Genomic DNA, 20722 nt, shown 5'->3' with positions numbered 1-20722 from the left:
ATATAGAACTACACTATGCCAAGCCTTGGCGCACATACTGATTGATAGCTCTATATACTACAAGTGTTCTAATATAACATTTGCTGTGTTATGAATATATACAGATATCTGAGCGGCACATAAAGGCGCCCATTGTAATAGAAGAACAATGTCCACACAGATTTCCACTGTTTACCTAGAAACTCGTTCATGGATCACTCAGTGCTTATTTTATGTGGAATACTTCTCTGGTTCACTCCCAACGTAGGGAAAATATTTCACATTTTATATTTCTCCGTTCCAGTGATTTTTTTTTGTTTTTGTTCCTACAAAAGTAAATGGAAAAGATCCATCTTGTGAGTGATGCACAAATACAGTCACAGATGGGTACAGATGGGTAAGAACAGAGCTAGGTGAGTTTTCTTTACAATTTAGATGTAAAATAATAATAATAAAAATAATAATAGTAGTAATAATAATAATAAATAATACTTCCATGCCAGTCAGCTTTCAAACATATTGCTGCCAACAGCTGTGTGTGATGCCACAAGCCTTGCAGGGGTATACTCCATCCAGGGCCGTATTTACCACAAGGCTCCCATCCAATGCCTAGGGCATCATCTTGCAGGGGGAAGGAAACAACTTTTTTTTTTGTTTTTATTTTTTTAGTCTTCCACCTCCTGTTCAGACTTGTCAGTAAATCTGGTGGGGGGTATGGTGGTATTGGTCAGGTCTGGTATGGCGATGTTATCCAGTCACAGTATGGTGGTATTGGTCAGGTCTGGTGTCGCGGTGTTATCCAGTCACAGTATGGGGGTATTGGTCAGGTCTGGTATGGTGGTGTTATCCAGTCACAGTATGGGGGTATTGGTCAGGTCTGGTATGGCGGTGTTATCCAGTCACAGTATGGCGGTATTGAACAGGTATGGTATGGCGGTGTTATCCAGTCATAGTATGGTGGTATTGGTCAGGTCTGGTATGGCGGTGTTATCCAGTCACAGTATGGCGGTGTTCAGGTATGGTATGGCAGTGTTATCCAGTCACAGTGTGGTGGTATTGGTCAGGTCTGGTATGGCGGTGTTATCCAGTCACAGTATGGTGGTATTGGTCAGGTCTGCTGTAGCAGTGTTATCGAATTACAGTATGGTGGTATTGATCTGGTATGGCGGTGTTATCCAGTCACGTTGTGGTGGTCTTGGTCAGGTCTGATGTGGCACTTCAAGTGCCAGCAGCCCAGTCCTGTGTGCCATGGATGGGGCTGCTGGCACATGTGATACCTAGTTATTCTTACAATGTGATTTCTCCATATACTGCGTCCCCTGCTGGACATTTCATATGAATTACACCTGATTTGTGACGTCACAGTTTTTGTTTTTTTTTTAGAGAAATTGAAGCCTGCCTGATGTACTAAATTGAGGGAAATAGCACTTTATGTGCATTTCCCATAATTAGTGTATATTAGGTTTTTGTCTATCTTTCTTATGTAACAACATATTTAAAAATAGTGCCCGGAGTTCTTCTTTAAAGCCAAACATCTATAATACATTCTTGATCAAGAATAAGGCTGGGTTCACACTACGTATATTTCAGTCAGTATTGTGGTCCTCATATTGCAAACAAAACCAGGAGTGGATTGAAAACACAGAAAGGATCTGTTCACACAATGTTGAAATTGAGTGGATGGCCGCCATTTAATGGCAAATATTTGCTGTTATTTTAAAACAACGGCTGTTATATTGAAATAATGGCCGTTATTTACTGTTATATGGCGGCCATCCACTCAATTTCACCATTGTGTGCACAGATCCTTTCTGTGTTTTTAATCCACTCCTGGTTTTGGTTGCAATATGAAGACCACAATACTGACTGAAATATACTGTGTGTGAACCCAGCCTAAAGCTGCATTTAGAATACCATAAGCACACATACTTAGTGATTCTCTCACTGCGGTGGGAATGATTCATTAGAAGGAGGTTTGGATGATGAACAGAATCAATGTTTAATTAGGTTTAAATAGAATTTTGGCAGCGTGAGCCTGGCAACGGAAAAACTAACATGAACCCTCAAGCAGAATGAAGAAGAAGGCTTGTACTATAAACCCCTGTAATATCTACATGTTTGACTTGTGTTTTCATGCTGAGACATATACAGCATTTGTCTTGATAGGATATTTCACCATGTATACCTCGGTTATGACCTTGACAAAGATATTGACTCAGGGTGTATGTATGTATGGGTGGATGACAGGTCCCTAAACGGGAATTATAAATGGAGAATGGCAAATGTGTGAACCACTAATTACAGGCCCTATTACACGGGACGATTATCGTGCGAAAAATTGTTATATCGTTCAAATTTAAACAACAATCGGTCGAAAATGTATTCGTATGTCGTTAAACTTTAATTTAGATCTCAACCTAAAATTATTGTTAATCGTTTGTTAAATCGTAGTAACGATCGTAACTAACAACCATCATTCTGTGTAATATGGTGAGCGATTTCAGGTTAACGATAAACAATCTCGTTTGTGATCGTTAATCGTTAAAAATCGTTACGTGTAATAGGATCCTTACCGGGCGGCCAATAATCTCATATCGGCAGTCCAACAATGAACAGTCTTATGCCTGTCCAATCTCACAGGTGCCTATCTGCTTCTATAACATGCCTGTGTATAGTGAATAGGCAAAGGCAAAGATGACTGGTGACCCAATCACGTTTATGACCAGTTTAAAATGTTTATCCCAAAATTATACTGTGTTTCCCCGAAAATAAGACATCCTCCTAAAATAAGACACCCCAACTAGCCTAAAGTAAGATATCCCCCCGAAAATAAGGCCGACCCCCTAAAAGTAAGGCCGACCCCGTGACTCCACACGACTCACCTAGGGCCCTCATGGACCTTCATAGCCGGCGCTACAGGCATACAGGTCCTTAGCCTCCATGTCCTGCCGCACATCCAGACGCACGCTCCTGGTCCTGTAGGTGCTGTGCTCCTGCTTCACATAGGTGAGTATGCCGGGGGAGGAATAAGCCATCCTTCGAAAATAAGACATAGGGTAGCTTCACCCCCCTCCCCCCATCGCAGTGGATTTTATGCTGTGGATCCGCAGCAGATTTGATCTAAATAACTGAACACATCATCAAATCTGCTGCAGATCCTGTACGTGTGAATGTACCCACAGGGGGAGATTTATCAAACATGGTGTAAAGTGAGACTGGCTCAGTTGCCACTAGCAACCAATCAGAGTCCACCTTTCATTCCTCACAGACTCTTTGGAAAATGAGAGGTGGAATCTGATTGGTTACTAGGGGCAACTGAGCCAGTGTCACTTTACACCATGTTTGATAAATCTCCCCCATACTGCCTCTTTGCCTTGACACACACTGGATCTGCAGCAGATTTGATGCTGTGTTCAGTTATTTAGATCAAATCAGCTGCAGATCTGCTGCAATACGGTGTGTGTGAAGCAACCCTAAAAGAGAAAATTAATATAAGGCACTGTCTTATTTTTGGGGAAATACGATTGTGATCACCTATCGCCAGGATAACTGATCACTGAGGGTCCGACCACTACTCCATACTCAGGGACCTTAGGAGAGACCACCTGAATTTAGTGAGAGGTGCACAGAAAGCTAGGCCAGCTCAGAGGTCGGGTAGGCTGTCGCTGAAACTTACTGCATGCAGCATGTGTGATGCCATGACCCCTTTTCCACCCAATCGGCATGTGTGTTGTAGAGACAACTCCCCCAATATTAAATCCCCCCTCCCCCCCAAAAAAAACAACAACTTTGAATCGCTCTATTTTTTATTCACCCCTTAGTGACCACGAATACAGATACTAAGAGCTCATGAAAGATATGGGTCTTCTGTCAGATACATATACTATACAGATTATACATATATTATTATTATTATTATTATTATTATTATTATTATTATTATTATTATTATTATTATTATTATTATTATTATATTATACAATATTATACATATACTATACAGATTATACATATATTATTATTATATTATACAATATTATACATATACTATACAGATACATATACTATACAGATACTAAGAGCTCATGAAAGATAAGGTCTTCTGTCAGATACATATACTATACAGATTATACATATATTATTATTATTATTATTATTATATTATACAATATTATACATATACTATACAGATACTAAGAGCTCATGAAAGATATGGTCTTCTGTCAGATACATATACTATACAGATTACAGATTATACATATACTATACAGATTATACATATATGATTATTATTATTATTATTATTATTTTATTATATTATACAATATTATACATATACTATACAGATACATATACTATACAGATACTAAGAGCTCATGAAAGATATGGGTCTTCTGTCAGATACATACTATACAGATTATACAATATTATACATATACTATACAGATACTAAGAGCTCATGAAAGATATGGTCATCTGTCCCTAGGTGCCAGGATGTAAGGTGTTTTCTACCATGGCTGTTTAACCAATTAGATGCCATGGTTAATAGTGACCGTTGCATCTACGGGGTTTCTGAGCGATGGGAACACCCAATTGTGGGAGGGGTTTCTATGAAAGCTAGGTGCCATCTTTGTATTTTAAACCCTGGCAGAGACAAGGCTTAAAGTGATATTTTCACCCCCTTTCTATATCAGGAGTTCTCAGCACCATTCTTACGCTTATATTCTGGACATTTCATAACTTATCGTATAATGGAATTCTTGGTGGTCTCTCCCCTCAAAAATGCATGTTATTTTTGGTGGACAGTGCCGTAGGGGTGGGGCTTAATGGTCATGCAATTCTATATCTCCACCCACACCTGTGATATAGGCCCGCCCCTGCCCTCTCTGTGACAGCTAGATTAGAGGGGACAGGGCCTAGGCCTCTAGGTTGGCCTATTCCAATGGCTGCCGAGGGGGCGGGACCTAGACGCCGATGACGTTCTGGTAAACAATGTGTTTGAAACAGATGATTGGCAGTGGTGCTGAGAGTTGGACTACCTCTGATCTAGAATCTGGTGGATAGCTCGTGAAGTTTGAAAAGCTGGATAGCCATATCGCAAACATTTATTGGGTTACTTGGTTTGAAGAAAAAAATCTGATTTTGCACTTCTGAGATATTATTCTTTCTTAAAGGGCCAATTTTTTTTTTTTTCAAATCAACAATTTTTTTGAAAGTTATATTGATTTGTAAATTACTATTTAAAAATCTCCTGTCTTCCAGTACTTAAGCTGCTGTATGTCCTGAAGGAAGTGGTGGCTTCTTTCCAGTCTGACACAGTGCTTTTTGCTGCCGAAGACAGGAACTGCAGCAAATCCCCATCCTGTGGACAGTTCCTGTGGTGGACAGAGATGGCAGCAGAGAGCACTGTGTCAGACTGAAAACAAAACCACCACTTCCTGCAGGATATACAGCAGCTGATATGTACTGGAAGACTGGAGATTTTTAAATTACAAATTTATATAACTTCCTGAAACCGGATGATTTTTAAAGAGAAAGATTATCATTGGAGTTCCCCTTTAATACTATATTAAACACTTCTATGTAGTTTTAACAACTATTTTATCATGTAATTGTGTTTAATGTACAAATCATCCAATTCGGTGTGATTTGATGACCAATGTTCAGCAGAGTCCGCAGGTCTAAATCTAGATACTTCCTATGGACATGTGCAGGTGCGGACTCCGCTGAACATCACCACTATGGAAGTTTTCATTGTATTAGTGAAGTATTGTATAGCGGATTGTCCACCAGATGTTCCGCGTAACAAGGGGGGGGCTCTCATACTGGAAGTCTGGAGATGAAAGGCCCAGTAAAATCAATATTAAATCTAAATGAAGAATAAATGAGTCCTGCCGCTCGCTGCGGGGATGAGAGGCATAAATAAGAACATGTGAGGTTATTGCCTTTAGTATATTCGGGAGGTAAGAAATTACTATACGTATAAGAAGATGTGGCTGATAGATTTAGGTGAGCTGTGTATCTGAAGGAATTGATAGCATGTGCTCACATTGTTCTCCGCATACATCACAGGAAGGGGCCCCCTATGTCACAGACTACACCGCTCTGTCTTATGGTTATTACAGGAGTGGACTGATCAAAGTACTAAGCAATTAGTCGAGCCCTATGAAGATGAAAGCACAGCCTGGTAGGCTTAGGCCATTTAGGGAAAGACTGTTCAATATTTATTTGGATAGTACAGGATTAAAGGGGTACTCCGGCGAAAATCTTTTTCTTTCAAACAACTTCAGAAAGTTACATAGATTTTTTATTTACTTCTATTTCAAATTTGTTAGTCTTCCAGTACTTATCAGCTGCTGTACGTTCTGCAGGAAGTAAGTGGTGTATTCTTTCCAGCTGACACAGTGCTCTCTCCTGCTCTGGACACTTCCTGGCATGGACCGAGGTGGTAGCAGAGAGCACTGTGTCAGACGGGAAAGGATACACCACTTCCTGCAGCACATACAGAAGCTGATAAGTAATGGAAGATTTGAGATTTTTTTTACAATTATCTATATTATAAAAAAAATCTAAAAAAAGACTAAGCTGAGACTTCCTGTTCTATCTGTAGTGATAAGAGGAAGCTGCTGTAAAGTGATCTGTACTGCATTGCAGCGTCATGTGACACCAGTAGATAGACGAGACAACAGCAGCTCCCTGTGGAATGACTTTTTTAAAGGTCACAGAGCGCTCTCAATTATGTTTCACATTCATCTCAAGGGGACAGTCTGTCAGTTGTTGTCTATGTCCATGAGTCTTGCTGTAAAGAACAGCACAGGCAAGATGGCAGCCCCCATAACAATGTACAGAAAGTGAAATAAATAAAAAATTAAAGTCAGAAAATAGAAACAGATTTGAGTAAAAGAACAAGTTTTAATATCTTACTCAATCAGTAAAAATGTGTTACCTGTTGTGTTCTCATTATTATGTAATAACTTATTTTTTATTGAAAGATAAATGAATCGGTGGGAAACGGGACATGGAAGGTAAGTGAGAGAGGGATCAAAAAAAAAAAAAAAAAAAAAAACACAATATAAAGGTCACTGAATGAGATTATTACATGGAAAAGGCAGATCCTGGGTGTGGTGCCCTGTAACACTTTGACCCTAGGAGGTGGCACTCTCCTGATATAATGTAACAACCTGTGATTATTCAGGGCACATTGCCAGCACAGGCTGAATACCAACTTGTTGGCACCTGCAACCTTAATATTTGTACAATAGCCATCATAGCCTTAAGGAACGCGGTTCTATTGTAGATGGTAAACAGCAGCGCAACAAGGAAAAAATAAAGTTCTTGTCTCTTCAGATGTCCCAGCAGCTTGTATTCTCTCCAGTCTGACACAGTGCTCTCTGCTGCCACCTCTGTCCATGTCAGGAACAGTCCAGAGCAGCAGCAAATCCACATAGAAAACCTCTCCTGCTCTGGACAGTTCCTGACATGGACAGAGGTGGCAGCAAAGAGCACTGTGTCAGACTGGAAAGTATACACCACTTCCTGCAGGGCATACAGCAGCTGGTAAGTAATGGAAGTGGTTACTTGGTTTATAGAAAATCAGATCTTGTATTTCTGTGATATTATTCTTTCTTAAAGGGGTACTTCAGCATTTTTTTTTTCTTCCAAATCAAGTTTTTTAGAAAATTATATTGATTTGTAAATTACTATTTAAAAATCTCCTGTCTTCCAGTACTTATCAGCTGCTGTATGTCCTGAAGGAGTTGTTGGCTTCTTTCCAGTCTGACACAGTGCTCTCTGCTGCCACCTCTGTCCATGTCAGAAACTGTCCAGAGCAGCAGCAAATCCCCATCCTTCTGTGGACAGTTCCTGACATGGACAGAGGTGGCAGCAGAGAGCACTGTGTCAGACTGAAAAGAAACCACCACTTCCTGAAGGACATACAGCAGCTGATAAGTACTGGAAGACTGGAGATTTTTCATATAGAAGTAAATTACAAATCTGTATAACTTCCTGAAACCAGATGATTTTAAAGAGAAAGATTATTATCGGAGTTCCCCTTTAATACTATATAAAACACTTCCATTTAGTTTTGACAACTATTTTATGATGTAATTGTGTTTATTGTACAAATCATCCAATTCCAATCACTTTTTTTTATCTATCTAAATCTTCTAATGTACATGATGAAACAAAGACTAGAATGTCCTGGCATATGGAAGTACCCCGCCTGGTAAATCCCCCTTCTCCTACCCCAGAAGCTGTGTCCTCTTCCAGGTGTTTCCCATGCCTGTGCTTCCTGAGGATGATCTCATCAACAGTGTCCACCATTAGGCTGCTCCTGGGATGGATGGATGGATGGATGGATGCAGGCAGCAGCAGCAGCAGCATCCCCCTCCTCCCTCCTCTGACCTCAGCAGCTCCAGTGAGATGGGCAGGATAGTGCCAAGCTGTTACTAGATAGAAATGAGAGCCTAGCCCAAATCTCTGCACATCCAGTGACACAACACAGGCACATGTGCATCTGCTGGAGAGGGGGGCAGGGAGCTGCATGCCATCATCACATCATGCCCAGCACTGTGCCCCCTATCCTGGCACACTGGCAGCCTGCTGACAGCTTCCTGACATGCCTATAATCCTCCTGATTGGGATATGCACTGGCATTGTGAAGACAAAGACTAGGAGGGGATCTCATGGTCTGTCATTACTGTAATCTCACTGGAGGGAGGGGAGGCATCTACTACTCCATGCAGCAGCAGCAGCAGAGGAGGTGGGAGGAATTAGAGGAATGGGGGATCCACAAAGCTGATCTCATCTAAGCAGGAGCTGCACATCTGCCTATAGCAGCACAGGGGCATGCTGTGCCCAGGACAAGGTGGCAGCAGCAGCAGCAGCAGCAGGGCATTGTGCCTGGAGAGGAGGGAGACCACTAACCTGGAGTGAAGGTGAGAATCATCCATGTGATTGATGTCTACAGCTATGTCTATCCTCCCCACTATGTCTATCCTCCTACTGCAGCCATTTGTTGCTGTCTCATACTCTGCAGCAGCACTGTCACTGTGTTCTGCACATACATGCTGGGATTATACTGTGTATGTGGCTCCTGTGCTATGTTTATATCATGCATGACTGGTGACATGTATACTGTACACTGCCCTATGTGTGATGTGTGCATATAATACTGTATACAGTGCTGTGTGCTTACATTGTGTATATGCTGTTTATATGTATATATGAATTGTATTGTACACTGCCCTATGTGTGATGTGTGCATATAATACTGTATACAGTGCTGTGTGCTTACAATGTGTATATGCTGTTTATATGTATATATGAATTGTATTGTATACTGCCCTATGTGTGATGTCTGCATATAATACTGTATACAGTGCTGTGTGCTTACATTGTGTATATGCTGTTTATATGTATATATGAATTGTATTGTATACTGCCCTATGTGTGATGTCTGCATATAATACTGTATACAGTGCTGTGTGCTTACATTGTGTATATGCTGTTTATATGTATATATGAATTGTATTGTACACTGCCTTATGTGTGATGTGTGCATATAATACTGTATACAGTATGTAAACAGCATATACACATTGTAAGCACACAGCACTGTATACAGTATTATATGCATTGTATTGTATACTGCACTGGGTATATACATTATCTATACAGTGGTATTGTTGTGTGTGACTATGAATGGGCATTGATGTGTACACAGTGTATATTGTGTGATCTATTACTGTGTATAGGTTATATTCAGGATGTGCATATAATGTGCAGCTATATGGATGGTGCATAAGTGACGGGTAGCCTGTCCTGTTAGTGTGTGTATATAAATGCAGAATACGGCTATATTATTGTGCAGATCCCTTCCGCCTGTCTCTATGGATTCCCCGCTGGGCAGGCGTCAGTGACTGAGCTCCTGTGATACCCATGATGTGTGCCCCAGCATAAGCCACTCAGATAGATCTACAAACCTGAGGCATGCCAGCGTGTTACCAACACGGGCGCACTCTCTACAAAGGAGATGGCCCAATCTGACAGGCCTTGTGTGATTGTCTACCAGTGCAATAGCCGCACGTGCTACATATACAGGCACCTACTGTAAATATATATATATATATATATATATATATATATATATATATATATAATGTAGTATATATAGTATGTGCACAACTATATCACATATGGCGACTGTAACATTGTAGCTCTGGATGGTTTATAATTCACTGTGTAGAGAACTGATCACATTTCTATTAAAGGGGTATTCCCATGTCAACGAATATTAGTTATACTTGTAGGGCTCGAGAAGTTAAAGGGGTATTCCAGGAAAAATCAACTTTTCCCCTATCCACAGGTAAGAGATTGGCGGGGGTCCGTGACCTGCGGTTCTATTCAGGGGCGTAACTAGAAATGAGTGGGCCCCATAGCAAACTTTTGATTGGGCCCCTCCCCCCTTCCCGGCTGACCAGTAAGCCGTGTAGTTTAGTTATAACTGTAAGTGCATGTCAGGAGTGCTTGCAGTTAAAGGGACATTTGCACAACCAGGAGACCCACGTGGTGCTTCAAATGATGACAGCTCAGGGGGGGCCCAGTGTATTGCTGGAGCAGGCAAGGGGGCCCTCTGATGCTGTGAGGGGGCCCTCTGATGACTGCTACAGTGGTAGATACTCCCCTGGTTCTATTCATTCCTATGGAGCAACAGAAAGAGCCAAGTACGCTGGAAGAGCGCTGTCAGCTTCATAGGGATGAATAGAGTCGCGGTTCACATGGCGTACCCACGGTTCCATTCATAATACAAGAGTCGGGGCCCTATACAGAGATCTCGGGGGGGGGGGAGGGGTACAAAGGTTGGACCGCCATGATCTCCTATTTTTCCCCTATCCTGTAGATAGCAGAAAAGTTGATTTTTTCCTGGAATATCCCTTTAAATTTTTTTGCAATTACATTAATTTAGCAAATTTGTCTCCTCCTGATATGCCACTCTTTCCCTCCTATTGTTGACAGCTCGTTGTCTGGGTTACAGGCCACCACTCTGCTCTAAAAACTGCCATGGTGTATATATATATATATATATATACTGTATATAAATATTATATAATACATAGGGGGAGATTTATCAAAGATGGTGTAAAGTGAGACTGGCTCAGTTGCCCCTAGCAACCAATCAGATTCCACCTTTCATTTCTCACAGACTCTTTGGAAAATGAAAGGTGGAATCTGATTGGTTGCTAGGGGCAATCTACTTTACACCAGTTTGATAAATCTCCCCCTGTATCTCTAGGAATCTACATTATAGCTATATATACACCAGCCAGACTACTGCTTTCAGAGCAGAGTGGTGGTCTCTAACCTAAGGCCCTATTCCACAGAACGATAATCGGCCGTATTCGACCGATATCGGCCGTTACAGGCGATAATCGTCCCGTGGAGTGGAAGGCATTGATCAGCCAACATGAACGATGTCGGCTGATCGTTGCGTCGTTTGTCTTTCAAACATGTTGAAAGACAAACGACTCATACAGCAACGATCTGCTGCCTTCGCTCTGTGGAATAGGAGCGGCAGACCGCTGCTGTATGCTATGGCCTAGCGATCACCCGGGCAGCCCCCCCGCACCTCCCCGCGGCCCCTCCAGGACTCACCCGCTCGCTGCTGCCGCGTGGTATTGCGGCGGCAGTGAGTGGGAAGCGAGGAGCTAACAATCATCCCCCTGTGTATATGAGCAGAGCCATTACAGCTGATAGGTAAGAGTAATGCTTACTACTCACAAACTGAGGATAAAATGTGTAACTTTTCCCTGTACAACAATTATAAGGACATATTATTAGATGGGAAACAAAGTCTTAGAGGATTTTCACACACAGCAGATTTGTTTGACCAAAAACTGTTTTATCTATCTGTATGGAGCTGTTCCTGCAGCAAGTATATGGGTTTCTTCAAGCATCATTCAGATGAATGGTGAATTCTGCAACCAATCAGCTGCATAGGAATAGGCCTTAAAGTGTTTCTGGTGTTTCAAACCCTGCATGATTCTGTTAGAGTTCCCCTTTAGGATAGGGAGGCAGTGATTTTTGGGCTCTTTCCATAGTTATTGAGAGCATGCAATAACATAGCGCTGGTATTAATGCACAGAAAAGGCTGGCACTGTGCTGGACTGATGATGTATAGGACGCCACTATAGATGACGTGTGGAGGAAGAAGGGAATGGGCCGCTTCTGCCAAGAGGCGGAATGAGTATTCCACCTCAGGCGGCAGATTCTGGGGTCCCCAAGGAGGCGGCATTATCTTCCCCGCTGCTGTCATTTTAGTTAAGTTTAACTTAACAAAAATGACAGCAGCCACGACCCCGCTTGGCAGCCGCTTACCTGTATCCCCGCCGTCCTGCCACCCGTGTTCACCCTTGTCCCCACGTCCTGCTGAACTTGGCCCATGACGTCACCCGCTAACTCATCACCCACCTCCACTCTGCGCTTTGGGGAGTACCCAGGGTGGGCGGGGGTCACGCTGGGGGTGCACTGGAACAGGTAGGCGGTGGTTAGTTTGTTTTTGATGGTAAAAGGATTAATGGAACTGCATCATAGAGAGGAGGAGGTTTCTTCCACTAGCGGCGGACTGCCCCACATCCAGTGCTTCAGCCCGGGCCGGTACCAAGGAATAGAACAGCGCAGTACGCGGGAACCGGGCTGTGGTTCAAAAAAAAGGACTGTGGCACCAGCTTCCCTGCACCAGTGCATTTCTATCCATGCAAAACACTTAAAGTGAATGTACTAATAATCAGTAGCATTGCAGGAACTGTGCTACACTGGTAGTGTAAATATTAGGTGCTGTGCTATGATTGGCCAGACACAGGGGCGGATTAACTGTTCACCAAGCTTGGGCCCCCCCAACCCACTGTAACTATGGCGGCACTAATTTGTCTTTTTCCTCCATAATGCAGCTTGTAAAGGACCTGTGGTGACATCATTGTCACATGAAAAGGTCCTTCAATATATTCTCTAATGTTACTGCATTGTCTCCTGGCTGCAGTTTTGCCCTGATTTGTGCAAAATTGTGGTAAAAAGCAGTGATTTTTATGCAAATCATGACTGAACACAAGTCTGTTTGGGGGGGCCATCGGCCCCTCAGGAGCTCGGGGCCCCTGGCTACTACCCAAAACTGACCTGTTATAATCCGCTACTGGCCAGACGAGTAAGGGAAAGGAGTACTACTGGCAAATAGCCCAACTGTAGTCCTACCGCCTGAGATGGAAAGAATAAGAAATAGCTGTGCGCTTTGGAGGAGACTTTCAGGGGCTCAATAACAGCAATAGGAGCACTAACACCACCTCTTAGCACTTTGAAGGGTTAATATAAAAAAACAAGCAGATTTTTTGAAAAATCTTTTGAAATAAACCACATTGATGACTACTTATTATCCACTGATAATTACTTTTGTACACAAAGGAGGGTGAAGGTCACTGGATACGGTCTTCATTAGGCCCCATAATGATTATTACCCCTCCGATTGGTGTTTTATTACTTTAGGGTTGGACTGCAGGGAGAGGCGCAAAAATGTTTTTCTCTCGGTAGTGGAAGATTAACTAGAAATGCACATTTCAATGAAAAGCAGTCATTTCCATGGTAATCTGATGCCTCTTCACAAAGTGACACGGACTCCTCTCGCAGTAGCTGTCATGCCACCGAGCTGGGGGCGGGTTACCATGGAAACCACAGAACAGTCAAATGATCAATTTAAACTACGTTGTTAAAATTTTTGCCAAGGCCAGTAAATAAGTGATCAATAGTCCGGTACAGACACCATATGAACTTTACTCTTTCAGCTCTTTATCTTAGTATTGCTTATATACAACAAGAAGAAATAGTGTACAAGAAGAGAATATACATCACAGCTCTTATAATGGTTTAAAAAGGACCATAGAAGTCAGGTGTATATAACATGGATGATACTGCACTATAGTCTGCTTTATAGGCTGTATATAGTAGATAGATAGATTAGATAATTAGATAGATAGATAGAACATACTGAAGGGCACAGGGCAAAAACTATGTTAAGTGCTACAGAATCAGTTGGCACTATACAAATAAAAGCATTAAAAAATATTATTACATATACAAGAGTATAGAAGATTATGTATACAAATTATAAGATTTCTTGATAGTTTGGCTTTCACTAGTGATGAGCGAATAGTATTCGGTTGGATAGTACGCTATTCATGCTATTAGATTGCGTTTGAATATTCGAACAATTATGCAGTAAAAATTCGATTCGCCCTCCCACCCCCCCCTGGCGCTTTTTTTCCAGACAATAAACATGCAGGGGGGAGGGACAGGCACTAGGAATAGGCAGGACTTAACAAAAAAACCTCTAACTGTGATTGGCTGGCTAAACTATGTCACTACTTTTAGGTGAAGTTAGGTAGGAAGGGACCCCCAAAAGCTCTTGTTAGGACTAAAAGTATAAAACCAGAGATTTAGAAGCTGTTGTGAGGCAGGCAGTGTGTTCAGACATCTACTGATGGTGTATAAGGCTGTATACTGTGAGTGTGGGATAATACCTGTTATCTTGCTACTACTGATTTGCGCAGTCTGCGTCCTGTAAAGGAGTTGAACATCTCTTTGATTTTATTATTGTAAAAAACAATTATATATCCGGTATACGGCTGTATACTGTGATTGCGGGATAATACCTGTTATTTTGCTACTACTGATTTGTAGTTATCGTTAATTTTTGTTATTACGTATTTTACACTGCACCTGACCTGATACGTACACAAGTGTGTACCGCTCGACCGAAACTTACGCTTCTACTTTACTTGTGAGTCTTTGGGTACACGGGAAAATTGGGATGTTCGCTCATCACTAGTGTTAGATGCATCCAGGCATGCTTCCCCTGCTGTCCCAGATGCAGCCAGAGGTGTTGGCATCATTTCCTGAGGTGTCATTGTGCACTTGGTGACCTCCCAGTGGTTGAATATATGATTTTTTAGGTCCCAAGTATTTTTCTCCCATAAATTATAATGGGATTCGATATTCGTTCGAATATATGAATATCGGGAGCTATTCCAATCGAATTTCGAATTACCCAATATTTCACTATTCGCTCATCTCTAGCTTTCACCATACTTAATATCGCATCCTTTATTGCTGTTAATAAGTACATAGCAGTGCCAAACGTGTCATGTCACTGTTGTGTTTGCCTATTGTAATTATTCTCTTTCTCTTAAAGGTGTTTTCCAGCTTCAATAAAAATTCGCCGGGGGGCAGGGGAGGGTAGAAGAAATAAAAAAAACGTATACTCACCCCTCCTCTTGCTCCTGTCTAGCTCTGCCATAGCTGAGATCTCTGATAGAAGTGCCTCAGTGATGCCACTGTACACTCTGCACAGGATGTTGCAGCCACCGGCCTCAGTGGTCACTTCCTCCGTTCCTGGACAAACTTATCATGAAGTTGGAAAACCCCTTTAAGCTCATTTACTACTTTGCCGGTGTGATGGTATCTTGATAGTCGTCTTTTTTTTTTAATCTCTGTAAATGAATTTCAGACATACCTTAACTTTTTGGGGAGCTTGTAGTTGACTTGTTTCTTTTCACAGCTGCAAATCTGAGCAAACAAAGCTGCAGTGTAAAGCATGGGCAAGGGAGAGTACATCATCATAACTTGTTATGAGGTAGATTGCAGTGGGTATCTGGCTGTATTCTATGAGACAGTGTAGGTAAGTTGAATTCACTGTCTTATAGAATAGTACTTCTTAACTCCAGTCCTCAAGTACCCCCAACAGGCCATGATTTGAGGAAATCCCATACGAAGAACACCTGATGCAATGACTAATTATATCATGGGAACATAGAAGATTGTCGGCAGAAGACCACCTGGTCCATCTAGTCTTCCCTTTTAGTATTTCCCTTCTTATTATCTTAGGATAGATATATGTATATACCAGGCATGTTTACAGTCTGTTATTGTAGATTTACCAACCACATCTGCTGGAAGTTTATTCCAAGCATCTACTACTCTTTCAGTAAAGTAATATTTTCTCACGTTGCTCCTAATCTTTCCCCCAACTAACCTCTCACTGTTTCCTCTTGTTCTTGAGTTCATACTTATCAAATTCTAAGGATATTCTCAAAGCATGACCTATTGGGGGTACGTGAGGACTGGAGTTGAAAAAGAGTGCTTTAGAAGACTAAAGGCTTATTCACATGGCCTGTATTCCATGGATCCTATGGACGGGGAAGCCCTGCAGTGGACTCTTCCCCCACTTGGCATCATGTATCAAAATGATGCCGAAAGCAAGGAAAGTGAATCTTTATGGCACTGTATTGAAGTAGCCACATGGTGCCGTGGTGATACAAACACTGCAGGGTTTCCCTGTCTGTAGGATCCATGAAATACAGGACATGGGAATGAGCCCTTAAAGTGTAACAGTTATATATATATTTTTTTCTTTTTTTGCAGAAATCAGTAATATAAGCAATTTTAATAAACTATAATTTTTATTAGGCAAAAAAGCCTCTTTCTGTACTCAAAAAGTAATTTCTAAGCTTAGCCCCCTCACCCCCCCCCCCCCACACACACTTATTTGTGCATTATCAGGCAAATCTGTCTTCATTACAGAGAAGCCATTGAAGACGGGTTCTGCTGTGTCCATTATATGCTATGGAGGGGGGAGGGACAGAAGAAGATGAGTGAGCAGGAAGAGGAGACATGAAGGTCATCTGTTTGTAGACCGTCTGGGCACATAAAACACTGGATCCAGGGGTCAGAAAGGTCAGTACTTATCTAGGAACTTGCTGAGAGAAGATTGCAGGGTGTTGTGCTGTGCAGGACTGCTCTGTGCTCACTCACTCCTAACAGCCCCTCCCCTCTCCATAGAGCATAATGGACACAGAAATCCTGCTTCTCCTGAAGTCAGGGGGGACCTAGGAAAACTGCTTTGTCAGTACAGAAGGAAACTCTTTTGGTAAATAAAACCTATTACAGAGTTTCTTAAAATCGCTTGTACTATAGATATTTATTGTTTTCAGAAAAATGACCCTGAAATGACAGCTACACTTTTAGGGTGCCTTCACACTTAACGGATCCGCAGCGGATCCTCACGCTGCAGATTTGCAGCGAGATCCACTGCGGATCCGGTACCATTCACCCTAATGATAGCACATACCCGCAGCGGGATTGACATCCCGCTGTGAGTATGAGCTTTAACCCCCTGGCGCCCACATCCCCGCCTCCTGCAGCTCCGCCACTGCCCCCATCAGCCCCAGCGCCCGCATCCCCAATCGCCGCACGCAGCCCGCATGCTTTCCCCATCATCCCCGCAGCCCGCCCGCATCATCCCAGCAGCTGCGCGGAGGAGCAGGTAATGTATGCTCTCGGCGGCGGCCAGCGGGCTGCGGGGATGATGCGGGCGGGCTGCAGAGATGATGGGGGATGCGGGCGGCGATTGGGGATGCGTTCTGGCTGCGGAGATTGGGGATACGGGCGCCGGGGCTGATGGGGGCAGCGGCGGAGCTGCAGGAGGCGGGGATGCGGTGGGGCTGAGGGCGCCAGGGGGTTAAAGCTCATACTCACAGCGGGATGTCAATCCCGCTGCGGGTATGTGCTATCATTAGGGTGAATGGTACCGGATCCGCAGTGGATCTCGCTGTGAATCCGCAGCGTGAGGATCCGCTGCGGATCCGGTAAGTGTGAAGGCACCCTTAAAGTAAATTACATTGAAAGAAAGCCAAGAGTAGTGATTTATATATAATTTTAAAGATCAAAACTTGCCATTATTATAACAATACCAGATCTAGTGCTGGTGATATAATACGGTACTGTACTGTAATACTGTATATTCTCTAAGCGATAAACAGCCTATGTGACAAGTATGAGTTGCCCTGATATTGAACAGGCCATTTACTGGGACATTAAGTATACTGTAAAAATTTTGCTGTAAAAATATATTGTCTTAAAGGGGTACTCCGGCGAATTTTTTTTTTTTTTTTTTTTTTTTTTTAAATCAACTGGTTTCATAAAGTTATATAGATTAGTAATTTATTTCTATTTAAAAATCTCCAGTTTTGTAGCGCGCATATATATATATATATATATATATATATATATATATGTGTATATATATATATATATGTAGAGTGAATATAACTGAAAACATAAAAACATATAGCATTCCTTATTTTAAAGGGGAATTCAGCTAAAATCTTTTCCTGGTTTCAGAAAGTTATATAGATTTGTAATTTACTTCTATTTAAAAATCTCCAGTCGTCCCATACGTATCAGCTGCTGTATGTTCTACAGGAAGTCGTGGATACTGTGTTCTCTGCTGCCACCTCTGTCCATGTCAGGAACTGTCCAGAGCAGTAGCAAATCCCCATTAAAAAAAACCTCTCCTGCTCTAGATAGTTATTGACATGGACAGAGGTGGCAGCAGAGAGCACTGTGTCAGACTGGAAAGAATACACCACTTCCTGTAGAACATACAGCAGCTGATACGTATGGGAAGACTGGAGATTTTTAAATAGAAGTAAATTACAAATCTATATAACTTTCTGAAGCCAGGAAAAGATTTTAGCTGAATTCCCCTTTAAAATAAGGAATGCTATATGTTTTTATGTTTTCAGTTATATGCACTCTACATAATATATATATGCGCTCTACAATGGTATTAGAATCTTAAGAAAATCTAATTAAGTGAAATTACAATTATGTGTAATTTTCTGATGTATCAATAGGTTTCCAGCGGTGGAAATCCCGCACTTACAGTAGCACTTATAAAAACGATAATCATGACGGTTTATTACTCGCTGAAATAACTACAGCCCTCACCTTTACTCAGCGGGAAGCGTTTTTACTTCGGCTATAGATTATAGTGTACGGCCTGGCAATCTCCAGGCAGGGAAGGTCTGATTCACACGTGTATAAAGGTGTAATGTGATCCGCGGCTCATACGGCTTTAGTTAGGTAAACCATAAGCACTGCTTAATTTCCAGCATTAATCCCTGCGCTCACACCGTATATAGCTGCTATAAAATAGCACTCAGTACGGGAAAAATACCGACTTGTTGACTGCCGGTATTTATGGGGGGTGCAATTTATGGATTAAAAAAAAACAAACCTGCACAATCTTTAAAGTTCTTTGTGTAAGTAATTCAGCTCTGTGTCTAAGCCGCTAATAGTGTTGTAGGTACCAGAGTAGAATATACATACAGTAGGTGAGACTCCGCAACCTAGGGGACTCAGGGGCTTAATAGTAGGGTAAGGGATAGAGTGGCCTTGGTTCACCACAAAAACAGTGGTAACAATCGTAGAACCCCCATCCCACTGTAGATAATCCCTGTTTGTTAGCCCTCTGTCTAGTAGATAGCATAAGTAATGGCCGGACAGTAGCAGAATGCATGAGGGGAGGCCAGCATGACTGGGGTTTATTGGGACTGGGGGAGGGGGACAAAATATGGAGCATGGTGAGGAGAGTTTATATGTAAGGTGGTTTAGGTGGGGGGGGGGGATGTTTTGGTTAGAGGAAAGGGGAGGGGGGTTGCTGGGGGGTTAAGCCTCGGGCATTGGCCGGAGGTCATGTGGGGTACCATATATGGAGGGTTGTTTTGATTAGGGGGGTTATGTTATAAATTGTGAGGGGAGGGGGGAGTGTTAGCCACTTGTGGTTAGAAAATCGAGCTGACAACTTACCAGACTCTGAGCAATGGCTTCTATTGAGGAGATGGTGGAGCTGTTTCGCAGGACTGCTGCTGACAGGGGTGCAGAATGGATGCAGACTCAGTTCCAAAGTCTGCTGGGGGGGTCAGAGGCGCCTGCTGCCGAGGCGTCCTCTTCAAGTCGCCGGCCGAGGAGGACCAGGCCTCCTGCGCGCCTAAGCCCAGAAGTGACCCCCAGGGCCAGACGCCGCATAGGGAGCCCCTCAAGGGACCCTCCGGGCCCGGCCGTAACCAGGACTGCTGCAGCTCGCCGGTCGCGGCCCGAGAGGAATCCCGCTGGAAGGCGTGGCCTACTACCGGGGGAGGAGTCCCCTCCCCGTGCTGCGGTGAGATCGGCGGTGGTGGCGGGAGCAGGTACGGTCCCAGGCCGGAGCGGCCGGACCCGGCGTAGTGGAGGAGCTCGTGTGGCCGGGGGTCGGAGGCTGCCGGAGCGGCCATCAGGTGTGAGAATCGGGCAGCGCGGTGCTGGCCCCGCCTCCTTCGGCTTCTGCCCAGCTGTCGGTGAGGAACGCGCCCCTTCCGGTTCCGGCGGGAGGGAGCGTGATGACGTCATGCGCGACGTCGATTCCGGAAGCGGCCGGGATGCCGGGGATCCCGAGTCTGGAGCCGAGCCGGAAACCGGAGGAGAACGTCGAGGGGCAGGAGCATCGGCTGCTGGGGACACAGCACCCAGGCGGCCAGGTGAGATGGACACTACACTGGGGGCTGGGGGGGGGCTGGGACACATTGTGCAGGCATGTGGAGGTGGGGGAGCGGGGCAGCAGGGCTCGTTAGGGGCATTGTTGGTGGGCTTGCAGGGTCTTGTGAAGGGGTTGGAGGCGTCTCTGGGGAAGCAGGGCCCTGCTGCGGCCTGGCTGTCCAGCATGGGTACAGCAGCGGGGGATGTCCGGCCTGCTGGGCTGGTGCCGGCTGGTGCTGGTCCGGCGGGGCCTTCTGTGGCTAGCGTGGGGTTGCCGCGGGACGGCGGGTTGCTGCAGAGTGGGAGTGTGAGTGCTGGGTTGGTGGTGCCGGGGGCGGCTGGT

At 43.6% G+C, this 20722-nt stretch overlaps 1 protein-coding gene across 1 annotated transcript in view; it reads left to right on the top strand.

The window, feature by feature from the left end:
• The first annotated feature begins 8463 nt into the window (after positions 1 to 8463).
• MYOM2 (myomesin 2) overlaps positions 8464 to 20722 on the top strand; it is a 230171-nt gene continuing 217912 nt past the window's right edge. Inside the window, exon 1 of the mRNA XM_069974526.1 lies at positions 8464 to 8918. The gene's annotated coding sequence lies outside the window, so the exon portion shown is untranslated. The remainder of the gene's footprint in view (positions 8919 to 20722) is intronic.

Source organism: Dendropsophus ebraccatus, chromosome 6 (genome assembly GCF_027789765.1).
Source record: "Dendropsophus ebraccatus isolate aDenEbr1 chromosome 6, aDenEbr1.pat, whole genome shotgun sequence".
Taxonomy (NCBI): Eukaryota; Metazoa; Chordata; class Amphibia; order Anura; family Hylidae; genus Dendropsophus; species Dendropsophus ebraccatus.
The sequence above is the reverse complement of the archived record's forward strand: the minus strand, read 5'-3'. Positions and strand labels throughout refer to the sequence as shown.